Genomic DNA, 9,984 nt, shown 5'->3' with positions numbered 1-9,984 from the left:
AACTAGTATAGGCTTAATCAATATAACAATGACGTATTCTATTTTTATGTTCTTTGAGCGACAAAGCATTCCCAAATTGATATTTAAACAAAAAAAATAAAATAAAATAAAAAAAAAAAATAATGTTTAGAGTAAAAAGTAAAATTTCAATTGGTTCCATTGCATGAATTTTGGCTTTAATTGTCTAAAGCAATGGCTTTGTACCACGTTAGTCAAATTCAGGTTGATTTTTTGGCTTGTGTATTATATTAAAATATTTTCTAATTTAAATGGAATTTGGAATAAAATATTTTAAATCATTTAGTAATTTAAATAAGAGTAGAAGATACGTGATTACAAAGTAATATTATAACTTTCTTAATGTTATATTATCTTAGGTAATATAATTCGTTTCAATAAAAAAAATATATACATATATATATATATATATATATATATATATATAGTTTTGGTCAAGAGATTAAAAACTCTTACAAATCAAAGATCTCATCATTTAAAGTCTTTGTAACAAGGAAAGAAAGGTTGGTATTAGGGATCTTTGCTTATCCAAATATAGAAAATATTTAAGATTTGAAATACATATGTTTTTCAAACACATATATTTCAATAGACATTGTTTATATATTTATTAATATTTTTTTAGTTTCTATACTTTTAAAAAATAAAAAAATACTATAATATAATATTGATTTCTAATTACAATTTAAAATAATAATAAGAGCCATGAACTATTGGATGTTTTAAGATACCTATTTTTAAAAGAAATTTTTATTTAAATAAATTATGTCAACCAAATTCAATGTTAGTCAAGTTGATAGAAGATAAAATCTAGATATACATAAGGATAATCTTAGATTATAAGAGATATTGTTCTTCAATATTAAATTTTGAGCAAATTGTGAAATATAAGAAAAAAATTTGGAAAATATGTGTAGTTCAGGTAAAGAGATTAGAGTATATTAAATAGTATTTGAGCTTAAAACAAGAAAAAAGAAAAAGAAAAAAAATCTAAACCTTGCAGAAATTTGTAGAGAGAATATAACCAAATACAATAATGTAAGATAGCAAGACCAAAGAACAATTTAACAATGCATTGAAACAAACATATTTTATTTGTAAAATATACTTTTATAAATACAAGGACAAATATTGTAGAATAAAGAGTCATCTTTTGTTAAAACTATGTTTTGTTTAGACCGTTTTGTGTAACTAAATTCTAAGAATTTTAAGTATGATTAATGGTCAAACTTATTATTATTATTTTTTTATTGTTTTTTTTGCTCAAAGAAAATCCATTCCATATAAAAAGATTCATAATACAATAATTTCATAATTGCCTATTCTAAAAAAACACACCCTCCAATGACAATCAAGTGACCTTTCATGAAAGCTATAAAAATCAATAACAAATTGACTTACAAAAGATGTAGGATTTTAAATATTAAACAAAGTAATTACTTTGACATTAAAATGATTCATGCTTATAGTCTTGAAAAATCACAATTTTTGTAGAAATACACACTTTGTCCAAACTCGGATTAGTATCAATTGTGATATCCATATCAATGCTTTATATATCATAATAAGAAAATATTGTAGGTGGAGCCATAAAATTTAATCTCAATCATTTAATCTTCATTAACTAAAATTAGTTATTTAATCTTCAATAATGTCTGAGTTCATGGAAATTATGAATACATCTGATAAAAATATATAATTGAATTAAATTCGAATCATGTGTACTCCACTTAATTCTTTGTAAACCACAAATAGCTATTCAAGCAATAGTCGACTAAGTAAAAGTGATTTCTAAAGTACCTATTAAGAATCAAGCTAAGATATTCAAGTCTACAATATAAAAAAATGGACCATCTCAAGAAACCATCATCACAACCATGGCCTTCATTCCAACCCCCCCTCCCCCATTCTCAGCTCTCATTCCAATTCCCCTAATTTTCTCTTGTTCCTCACAATAGAATGAGTTGGTTTAATAAATAGGTGGGTCATTTTAACATTTCCTTATATACATACATAGAGATATATAAGAAATATTGCAGCAAAAGACATAAGAATTTAAGTGTAAAGTATTTCCACAAGACATAGAAAATATTAAATACATTATATTACCAAACTCTTGTATGACAAGTGAATCTGGAGGAAGAAGGGAATAAAAACGGCAGGGGACGAGGGGGGGGGGGGGTTCAGGATGCGAGCGAGAGAGCTCAATATCCCGACAGCTCCTCCTCCTCTTCCGTCGCCTAGTCTCGTCAGACTGTTTGTAGTTGGCCTGCCACGCAAAATCTATGCTGTACAACCTACGACGGAATGGATGGAATGGAGTGTGGAGGGAGGGAGCGATTAGGCAACAACTGGCGAATCCCTGAGACCAGGGCTTTTTCTCTTCGTAGCCTTTCCGTGCTACACTCCCCGTTGTCGTTTGCCTGATGTTGCGTGCGTGCGTGAGAGCGTGCGCCGCGATCTATCACAGCACACACGGCTCTTGTGCCGAATCCGGAGCCGGATCGAACTGGACGAATCCACCACTTGCCAGCACGGTTCTGCCGGTTTTTCCAGACGGAATGGACCGACAAGTGTCGGACGCCGCCCTTCATCCTCCCCGCGTCGTCATCGTCCGTGATCCTTCGTTGACGGCATCGCTGTTGCTGCGGAAGCCGCTTTAGGGTTTCGTGCCCCGGAAAAAGCGGTTAACGAGCATTTTCCACATCATGTGCTAACAAAAAATATTGATTACAATTCGGACTTTTGAATGATGCAAAATACATGTGGGCTGGATAGTTATTGAGTTAATGCTTTATTTTTAGGGTTTTAGATATCAATGGAGCACTATTTTGTCAGAGACCAACTCTGTCAAAATAGTGCCCCTATTGATTGTGGAAGTAGACCTTGTTGGACTGCAAAGCAATCCGCGTTTGTTCACTCTCTCATTCATTTCTTCACTCTTTGTTACTGTTTTATATGTAAAACTACTACAACTATTCCATGATTTCCTTGCTAGTTCTTGCTTCTTCTTGCTTGTATGTATTATAGTGTGCAGTTGTTTGCATCCTTCTTTTGACTTTTTGACTTTTAGTATACATTGAAAATTTTGAGTTAGTTAAAATTAATATGTTGTTGCATGAAGTTATTCATCTGCTTGCATCGATGTAGTAGTACATGTTAAAAATATCAACCACAATTTTATTGAACTTTGGGAGATTTTTGGATGGAGAACTGAACACAAAGTTTTAGTCTATAGGTTGATATCATAAGTTTTACTTAAATCATCAAATTGTCAAGAAAATAATAATACTGGTACTAAGTAATAACTAATGGAACTTCAACTGATTGTAATAATTGTCATACATATTATATAATCAACACTTTGATATTTTGTATAAATGAATATTAAAACATTCATCTGTTAAATTTTAAGTTGATAATAAAAACATATTTGAAAAAACTTCCCCATTACAATCCAAGCTTTTTAAAGTAATATATTTTTTTTTTCTGTTTTTCCGGCAATGTATTTACAAGTTGATTGATTTGATTAATCTTTAGCTAAAGGTTGCTCTCTAAACATAGGAAGTAATTAGCAAGGCGTTTCCAGTTGTAATCTTCTAAAAGACACAAAGTAAGTCTTTCTTTTACCTTCACAATAAGTTTTTAATCACTCTTGTTTGTTTTTTAAGCAGCTTGAAAATTCTATGAGGATCAATAACTCAAACTACTTTGGCTTTTGACATGAAGATAAAACGTATTGAATTAATGTGTAAAGGACTATAAGTAATGGGTTCTTTTATTCATCAAAATAAAACAAATATATATAATTTTTGTATGTAATTTTTAGGTCTTAGAGTAGCTTTCTATTTCTGAATTTTATTTTATAATAGGAAAGATGGAACAAATTTGACAATAGTGTGTAGGCTTGTGTATATTTCTTTTTTTTCTTTTCAAAAAAGTTTTTCTCAGTATATTTATATCTTGATTTGTTTTTTGGAGAACATTTTAGACTATGGATCGCAAACATACAAATATAAATTAAGTTATCCATTGAAATTATAAAAACTAACAAAGGAAATGTATGAAAAAAATTGTCTACCTACTTTGGTACATGTGCAACCATTACAAGTTTCACTATTTCCAAAAAATGCCTCCCAAATATCAAGGACACATGTCCAAATACCATGTACACAACAAATGAGTCAGTTTTGGCCCCACCCCTAAAACTCCTCAATTGCTTAATATCTTGGACAATTTCACATAAGTAGAACAAGATTTTCTCAAAAATTAAAATTTGTGATTGTTATTTTTTTAAGTTGGTAGCATTAAGCTTTGCTAGGTTAGCTTGATTGTGCAAAGGTACATTAATTCAGATATACATCTCTATCACCGATATTTATTTGACTTGTTTCAAATAGTAAACAATAAATAAAGAAGTGCAGTTTGATATAAGATAAATATGTGAGTTTCATACTTGTAACTATATATATATATATATATACACACACATATTGGCGTATTTTGAAAATAAAAATTTATTCATAATAGTCATGAAGGAAAAATATTTTAATTTTGTTTTAAAAATTCTTGATATATATATATATATATATATATATATATATATATAATGTTTTAATTAAAAAAAAATATATTCTAAATTGATTTCAAAATAATTACTGATTCTTGTTAAGTATAATTTGTAATCATTGTTGTTAGAATTTTTTAACACTGAATTGTATATTTAAAAATATTTAAAAAAACAACCTTAATGATAAGAATAACTATACTGTGCTAGTTTTGAAGTGCATGATTAAATTTTATTGATTTAAATAAAAAAACTGTTAACACAGATTTATCAAAAAAAAATAGAAGAAAAAATTGTATAAATAAATAAATAAATATATATATATATATATACACACACACTAATGGAAACTCATGCTGTTGGCCACAAAAAAAAACATTGTAAACTATGTGTTGTAAATTAACCTTTTGTTTGAAGCTTTATATAACGTGAAACTCTATGTTGCATGTAGTTTCACTATATTCTATGTTGTTCCATGCCATGGTGCTTTAGAGTTCCACTTCTAATAATCTTATATTGCTACTCTCTGCAACCTAGAGCAACAACATGCAGATTTTGATCTTTGATTGATCAAAAGTTGAGTTATTGCTTCACTTTTACTTTACTTTTGAGATATGCAATTAATCAAAGATGGTTTTGTCTCCTCTAGTTTATTTCATTGATTTATCCTTGTGAGTTGTTTTGTATAAAGAATACATATATAAATACATATATAAACATCTATTTTATTTCTATGCACACCATGGGAAAAATTGTCTATTTTTTATTCAATTAACATACAACTTTACAAATTCAATTTAAAACTTGTATACTTCTAAATTTCAAACTAACAACTACAAACTAATAAAAAATCATTCAAAATATATAAACACTTAAATTATTTTAAATTTATTTATTACTAACTTTATTTACATATTTATCACATACATATTTTCTAAATTTAGTTTGATTTATAAAATAATATCATAAATATAAATTATTCAAAATAATATTTTAAAAAAAATCTACACACTACAATTTGTACCAACTTCTAAAAAGTTATAGAATCTCTTAAAATTTTTAAGTATTTGTAACATATATGGTAGATTTTTAGAAGTCCAAATTGATTTTCAAGGTCTTACTACTGTTCATAATCTTTATAAAGTTTCAATAGAATCAGAAAATATTCTCTTTTGCCTTCTAAAAGTTTTTATTGAAGATGTTTTTGACTTTTAGAACATTTTTGGCTACTAGGACTTTTATTTTAAAAGATCTAATAAGACTAAATTTTAATAACATAAATGTAGAAACAAGACAATCAATACTTTTAACTTATTAATATAAAATTTAAAGCAATTTAAGTAAGAGAATGTTAAATAGACCTATGTTTTTACTTAATCAACATGTTCATGATAAAGATATGATAATTATAATAAATTGGTTGATTTTTATTGGTTTTGGATCTAATAATAGAAAAATAAATGTAGATGTCATGGTGAATAGGATGGGTGGATAAATTTTGTAAAAGCTTAGATCTATTTAATATTCTCTTTTAAGTATTGCCTTATCACCAATTTTGATCTAAGTTTGTTTTTAATTTTATATTATTTATATTCTTTATATTATTTATCTTATTTATCTTGGTATCTTGGTCCCTTGAACTTGCATTCTTAATAATTGCAATATTGAAGAATACTACCATGAGTTTAAAATTATATTAAATATTTTTTTAATTTTTATTTTTTTTATAGAAATTGGTTTTATTTTTATTTTTTTCTTTGCATAAACTCTTTTAATGGATTACACCAATTTATCTTATAATAATTTAAAAATAATTATAAAAATATAATTTATTTTTCTAATTTATTTTTAACACTTATTATCAAAATATGTTTTTAAACCCCATTAAAAATTCTTACTTAAGTTTAAATTATATCATTAATAGATGTTGTAATGTAATTAAGTAGTCTTGTTTCATAGTTTTTAAAAATTTAAAGAATTAATATATATATTTATAAGTATTTATTTATAGTAATAAGTTAAATTTTTCTATTAATAATTAATAAGCTTTATAATCAATACAAAATCCCATATATTTCAATATCACAAATAAAAGAAAAAAAGTAAAGAAAATCTCAAAGATTTTAATACAACTCTTAAAAAGAAGGTATTTTAAAATTTTAATGATTAAAATAAAAGTAAAGATTTTATACATATTTAGGTATAAATACATTAAAACTCAAAATATTTTATTGCTTTCAGCAATTTGAAAAAAAATTGATTTGGAACAATTCAACTTAATTTTAAAGTATTTAATATATATTTTATTTAATTCATAATTTTATATATATATATACATATATATACATATATACATATATATATATATATATATATATAACTCATCCCACATAATTCACTATGCCAATGCCAAATGTTTGTTTGCTAACACTTGATATAGGAAAAAAGAACTTAGTGATAACTTGAAAACCATGATAGTTTTTGAGATTTGGATTAGTTTTTAAAAAAAAATTAAAACAGAAAGATAAAAAAATGCTGGTGATTTTTAAAAGACTCAAGGTTACTTTTATATTGTACAATTTTAAAGTAACTTCTAATCTTTGATTGCCCAAAAGAAACACCATGTATATTTTCTATTGATTTTAAGTCACTACATTCTCATTTTTGTAGTTTTCCTAAAAGTTTTGTATACTTTTATTTAAATTTTATTATTTTCCACCTTGGATAGTTTTTCTTCGAATTTGGAATTTTAGAGATTGAGTTAAAGAATAAATTTCATGTCTATCTAAAATTTTTGCATCAATTATTTTTTTAAGGATTAAGTGTTTGTTTTTTTTATATTATTGATATTATTATTGTTATTATTTTTTTTACATTGTTATTTGTACAATTTGACAATATATATATATATTATATAAAAAAGTGTTGGATTAAGTTATATTATAATAAAAAAAATCAATTTTTTTATAATGTTAATATTTTAGAACAAAGTTGTGTTTAGTCCAAATACAAAACAACCATGTTTTCCAAGGACTAGATAGACAAATAGTCACCTAGGTGTTAGATGGTAAAATATAACATATTTAACATGACAATCTTAGAAAGAAATCTCAATGCTTGATGATATAGTTGGGGGTAAAAATTACATTAGATAATATGTTTTGTGTATTATTTGAAAATAGATATGAAGACATTAATGTTAATTTGACAACTCAATAGTATTTCTACTCATGTATAGAACATGATCAATGATTGCTAGATTTATTAATTGCTTTCATACAAAGTATAGATCCAAATTTTTCAAAAATACAATTTAGTAGATTTTGGACTTTTTGAACTATCAAAACAACTTAATATTTGACTTTCTCTTGTAGAATTCATCTTTAGAAAGAATGACAATATCATAGACACATATCTAATTTAAGCAAATAAAAGTAAGTAGAACTAGACTAGATAAATAACATGTTCCACAAAAAACATTTGAAAAGCTTGCAAACTAAAAATTAGATCTATGAGTGTATCATATTGTTATATAAACTTCTTGTAAGAGTTATTTACTTCTAGATAGGTTCTACAAAAGTTTCTTACAACTTAGACACTTAATTTACAAACCTTGTAGTCTTCAAAAAATCTTGCATAATCTTCTTGTTAGCTATTATATATGCAAACAACCTTAGTTATACTCAACCTTGTTAAAGTCAACTTTGGGTTATAATTAACATATTTTGCCAATTGCACTTAACATATAAAAAGAGAAGCAAGATTGATGCCACCTTTAGTCTTGTTAATGATTTTTTTATTTTTCAATCTTAATTCAATTGTATCTAATTTCTAAAACTCAACATTATCTATTCTGGTATTTACATATCTTTGTTATCTTCTAACTCAATTCTTATTTATACATAAATATATCACGTTTTGACAAACTTATTTAAACTTATATTCTTGATATTTAAAAAAAAAATACTTGATATCCATCTTGGAGATGTTAATTGAAATAGATACCAAATTATCAAGTTCACCTTATAAAAGAACAATTAATCATTCCTTGGATTGTATTGCAGTAAAGAATCATCGTACAAAAAATTGAAATTGAAATTTTGCACTTAAAATGTGTCTCACATTCTCCACACATGAGAGATATAATGCACACTTCAGAGATCTTTATACCTACGTGACAAGGTGACAGAACACAACTTTTATATCCTTTGATTAGATAAAATTGTATAACTTGTATTTTTCAACCAATCCAAAGATATAGAAATTGTGGCCTCTCTCTCACCTTGTCCACTTAGTACAAAAACCCCTCACTCATTCCTAAAACCGTGACTGGAACCCTAATCACTCCTCGCTCATCCCTAAAACCGTGACCGAAACCCTAAACACTGCTGAAACCGTGCGGCGCTGAAATCACGGCAGAGCACTGCGAGAGAGAAAGCTCATTCTTGCATGCAGAACGCACCACGATCGAGAGCCGGAAGAGCGAGCATGCCGGACCCAACGCGTCATTGACCCCAACTTGCATCGCCGTTTGGAATTAGTGAGCACCGAGAACAGTAACATCGCCGTTCGGAATTAGTTAAGATCCAGAACTGATGGGAATACCAATGAGATTGCGGTGACATTGAGGTCGAAGACTGACGCTGCGTTGCTCGCCCCCACCAAACACACTGCGGCAGAAATAGCATGAAAGCAACGCGGACAGGAAGCACGCGAGGGAGATTCGTTGCCACTGATCTGGACCATGACGATGGCACCATGCATTAGGGTAAACAGGAATCCGTTTCTGAGCACTACCGAGATGTGAGTCTCATCAAGGTCAAGCTTCAGCTGCTGGTTTTGAAAATGGGGACGGGCAGCTTCCGTTGTTGACTGTCAGGGATTGCTTCTGGTTGCTGATGCAGACGACTTCGCCGAAGCTTGGGCCTTTTCCGATGGAATGCTTCCCATTCCTTGAACTCCAGGAACTCTTTCACCGACAGGTCGACTCAACCAGTGATCCTTGACAACAGCTCTTCGGTGTCTATTAGATTTACGAGTTAGCTTTGATCAGACGGAATGGTGTTTGGTTTAGCTGACGCAGCCTGGCTGTGCAGGTGAACAGGTTAAACTGGGTTCGGCACTGAATCATCAAACTCGGATTTCGAACCATTTTGAAGCAGAGGACGACTCTGAAAGACGAATTATAGCGGATGTCATAATCATGCGCCCTGTCAATTTCAGCCCTGCAGAGGAGAGAATTGCGTCCTTGAGTGATTGGGCAGGTACGTCAGGTAGGCCGATCTCGTTACCCCCACGGATAACAGCTTTGGGGCACAAGGCTTGCAAGGATGACGCACAACGCCGACGAAGACATGACACTGACATGGGGGCAGGCTAACATATTAAAAGCAGTCGTA

This window comes from Physcomitrium patens, chromosome 2, assembly GCF_059467195.1.
Source record: "Physcomitrium patens ecotype Gransden chromosome 2, ASM5946719v1, whole genome shotgun sequence".
NCBI lineage: Eukaryota > Viridiplantae > Streptophyta > Bryopsida > Funariales > Funariaceae > Physcomitrium > Physcomitrium patens.
Note: the sequence above shows the minus strand (reverse complement) of the source record.